The following is a 4,618-nucleotide window of genomic DNA, read 5'->3' as shown; positions in this document are numbered from 1 at the left end:
CAGGGCCTTTGCCTGTGCTGTTGTTTCCTTTGCCTGGACAATGGTTTCTTTTCCTTCCAGATTTGGATCAAACACCACATCCTAGTGAGGCCTGGCCTAGCCAGCCTGTGGCTACAGTAGCCCAGACCTCTCTGCCTGATCAGCCTCTCATTTCATTTCCTTCACAAGCCTCATGCCTTTCTGAACACTTACTATGTATTTGCTTGTGTGTTTATGGTCTTCCCAGGCCCCACACAGGGCCTGCCCCTCGTGTATCCAGGGAGGATAAAGGGGCAAGCCCAGAGAGGAGTGGAGCCTCACCTAGGTCTCCAGAGCTCCTGAAAACCTGCCCAGTGCCAACCAGCCTACTGGGGTCCTCTGCAATCTAAGGTCACACTATCCTGATGGCCTGGCTGCTCTGTCACTGTGATTCTATAAATCGGAGGTCCTGATTGGAAACTTCATCCTATTGTTATAGGATCAAATAACTCAATAGATGAACCAGGTTTAGCTATTATTGTGTATATGTGTGTGGGGGCGGGGGGAGGGAGAGAAAGAGAGAGAGTGAGCGGGCGAGAGGGACGTAGGTATGGGGTGAGGGGGGGGAGCAAGGCTGGAGCTGGCATCAAAAGGCATCCCCTGTTTTTATTTTTTAACTAGAGGCCTGGTGCATGAATTCGTGCATGGGTGGGGTCCGTTCGGCCGCCTGATTGGGGCGATGGGGCTGGCCGGGGGGAGGGGCCACAGGCGGTTGGCCAGCTGGCCCGGCCCCCTGGTTGAATTCCCAGTCAAGGGGACAATTTGCATATTAGCCTTTTATTATATAGAATATGTTTTTATTTAAAAAATAAATATATTTTTATTGATTTCAGAGAGAGGGAGAGGGAGAGCGATAGAAACATTGATGATGAGAGAGAAACATTGATTGGCCACTTCCTACTGGGGATCTAGTCGGAAACCCAGGCATATGCCCTGACCAGGAATTGAACCTCCACCTCAGGGGAGACACACAACCAACTGAACCACACCGGCTGGGCACATCCCCTGGCTAGCCATGTGCCAAGGTTTCTGCGGCTTAGTCTCCAGGCCAGGGTGGCGATGCCTCCGTCGGTGCACGGGACAGTGCTGGAGCCACAGCCCTGCTCATGTGGGGCTCCCTCTCTGCGGAACTTGGCTGTTGGGTACACATGACAAAGCTGGACACACCCTCTCATTCTGTCTTCATTACTTTACATTCCATCACCTCCCTGCCCCTGAGGGTGTCAAATTTCTGAAGCCCTGGGGGCATCCTGGTCAGAGCTTCTATTCCAGACCCCTCACCATCCATGCCCCCTCCATCGCAAGTCCAGGCTTCACCCTCTCTACCCTTTGACCTGGCATCCTCTTGCCTGACCCCAGACCGGCCCAGCCGCCTGTAGGCACTGCACAGGTGTAGGTGGAACAAACCCGGGAGCCCAATATGAATCTTACTCCTCAGGTTTCTGGTTTGTGCCGAAACCTTTCATCCTCTTGGGCCTCAGCTAGAGAAGAGGGCCCAGCTAGCTAGCCCTGGGTAATGGCATCTGCAGCTGTTCTTACTCTGGAGCTAGCTGGTTTATTCCCTTGACCTTGTGTGGGATCACGAGGCCTTGCAAAATAGGGGCGGAGGGCCTGCAACTGAGTGCTCAGTCCTGCCTCCAGCTTTGGCTTTGGGGGTTCCCTCTGCCTGGAACTCCCACCCGGAAGCCATCTCCCCCTGCAAGGCAGGCTCCTGTCATCCAGGGCTCGGCTCAACTGTCACCTCCTCCGAGGGGCCTCCTCCAGTCTCCTGTCATTCTGTCTGCTGCTCCTGCTGGATTTTTCTTCTGGCACTTGACTGTTCTCTGGAATTATCTTATTTACTAATTTGTTTGTTGTCTGCCTTCCCCACCACCCAGTGGGTTCCATGAGGGTTGAGAGGGCCTAAGTCAGGGTCTCTGGGCACCCAACTCAGTGTCTGGCATACTGCAGGCAGATGTCAGTTGGCCTGGCTTGGGGTGGGGTGGGGTGGGGTAGGGGGGCAAAGGCCCAGAGAGGCCTAGGGACCTGTTCAAGGTCACAGCCCTGCGCTGTTTGCTGTGGGGGAGGGGGACACTCTGTGGCCACCGTTCTGGGGCCTGGGACCACCCCCTCCCCTAGTCCCACGCCTGGCCTAGCAAAATGCCAGATGGCTGGCCTCCTCCTCCTCCCCTGAAGCCCCCACTGCTGCTGCCACCTGGGGACCCACCATTACCCACACAGCCCGGCCCCAACTTATAACCCAACACGCTGGGTCAGGCCCAGCAGGGGACCGGAGCTCGGCTCTGGGAGGCGGAGATGGAGTGGGGCAAGGGGAGGAGGAAACAGAATGGGCGAAGCTCCAGGAGGCTGAGGGGAGGGCGGGGAGGGTCAAGGGCAGCGGAGGGGCGGGCTTCCAGGCCTGGCAGTCACCCAGCAACAGGGCTCAGGGGGCCTGGTGGCTGGGAGAGGCTGGTAGGAGGAGGCAGCGGGGGTGGGGGAGTGGGGACACATTAGATCAGGTGAGAGGCGGGGGTGAGACGCCAGATGACAGGTAGAGGGGCACAGAGCGGGGACACACAGAGCGGGGACACAAGGGGAGAGTAGGAGGGAGAGATAGAGGGAGGAGAAATCTAAGAAAGACCTTGAAGGACAGAGGGAGAATTAGATCAGAGAGAGAGAGAACACACACACACCTACAGAGGCAGAGACTCAGAGACACCCCAGAGGCAGAGAGGTGGAGATATAGTCAGAGCTGGGTGGAGACTGGGGAGAGACCCTCAGAGGGGCATCCTGGGCAATGAGTAGGGGGTTGGGGTGCATGCAGCTCCCTCCTGCAGCTCCAAATGCCAGCAAACATCGAAATACCCACAGCCTCTTCCCGAGCCCCTGAATCTGTCTCTACTTCAGCCTGACTCTAGTCCCCAGAAGAGCTTGCTCATGGCACCTCTGTGTGTATCCTTCCCCTGCTTAAACACCTCCCATGGCTCTCAGAAGCCCCAGCTCCCCTCAGTCCCCCCGCCCCTCCCCGGCACACACACACCCGCCACCCTGCAGGGCAGGCCCAGACCCAACCATCTCACTTCAACCATGTCCTCACTTTCTCCCCCACTGAACACGTGTGTGCCACGGAGGATTCTAAGCTAAGTCCCGGGGATCCACGAGTGACCAAAAGGGACCAAATCTCTATGGTCACAGAAGGAACATATCAGAGTAGTGTGGGGCGTGCAGGAGGCAGCCCATCAATGATTCTCATCATTGAGTCTATCTGTCTCTCTCGCCCTCTTCCTTCCTCTCAGAGAGGAAGGAAGAGGGCGAGAGAGTGAAATATCAATGATGAGAATCATTGATCGCACGCCCCACACTGGGGATCAAGCCCGCAACCTGGCCATATGCTCTGACCAGGAATCGAACTGTGACCTCCCGGTTCATAGGTTGATGCTCAACCACTGAGCCACGCCACTGGGCACTTTCTGATTATTTTGGTCTCCAGTCAAGGGCAGGAGACTCAGCTGTGGCCTGCCTTGTTTTATGACTTTGATAAGTTCCTGCCCTTCCTGGGGTCTCAGTTTCACCCTCTGCACAATGGGGAGAGGGATCTTATCATCAAGGTCTCTAATTTCACCATCACTGCAGTATAGCTCCTTTTTGTTTCTCCTCCAAGTCCATGTTCAAGCCAAAAACACCCAGATAACTTGGGAAAGAGGAAGGCCAGGTAAATATTTCAGGCAGCAGAGGTACCTGGCCAGCCTGGACTGTGAATGTTTAATGCAGCAGTTCTCAACCTGTGGGTTGCGACCCCTTTGGGGGTCGAAAGATCCTTTCACAGGGGTCGCCTAAATACATCCGACATATCAGATATTTACATGACGATTCATAACAGTAGCAAAATTACAGTTATGAAGTAGCAACGAAAATAATTTTATGGTTCCACAACATGAGGAATTGTATTAAAGGGTCGCGGCATTAGGAAGGTTGAGAACCACTGGTTTAATGTGTCACATCCTAATTACAGTTCATACTCTGAGGGTGTTTTTCTCCAGGGCCGGGCAATCCAGCAGTCCTACCGCTCCTGCTGAGCCCCGGCGGCCAGACCAGAAGGAGATGGGCCTGGCTCTGGGGAGCTTGGGTGCTCTCAGTCTCTCCACCCCCATTCCCCCCCCCCCAACCCCCTCTGCCCCACGTGCAGGAGTGAGTGGAGTGTCTGTCGGGACAGGGCAACTGGGACTTGTGGGATTCTCCAATACTAAGGCCATTAGAACCATTGTATGGACGGGTAAATCGAGGCACAGAGAGAGCTGGGTACCCTCACACCCTTGATGCACTCAGATCCCTTGCTGGAAAGACCCTTAAAGCGTGAGGAGGCAGGGAGAGAGGAGGGGTCAAATAGGAGAGGGGCCTTCCAGAGGGATTCCCAGAGGTGACGGCGTCTCAGACGGGGGAGGGACGGGGTGGGAGGGAAACTGGGCAGTTATAAAGGATGGGTTCACCCCAGTCCCCGCTGCTCCTCTCCCCTAAAGTCCCGCGCCCAGGGAGCTGGGAGCATTGCTCCCCCTCCCCCCTTCCTCCTGAACTCCCTCCCGGAGTTTCTCCGCCCCTCCCCCTCTTTTCTCCTCCCTCTCCC

The sequence above is a fragment of the Myotis lucifugus genome, unplaced genomic scaffold, assembly GCF_000147115.1.
Source record: "Myotis lucifugus unplaced genomic scaffold, Myoluc2.0 scaffold_342, whole genome shotgun sequence".
NCBI lineage: Eukaryota > Metazoa > Chordata > Mammalia > Chiroptera > Vespertilionidae > Myotis > Myotis lucifugus.
This window is presented reverse-complemented; position numbering follows the sequence as displayed.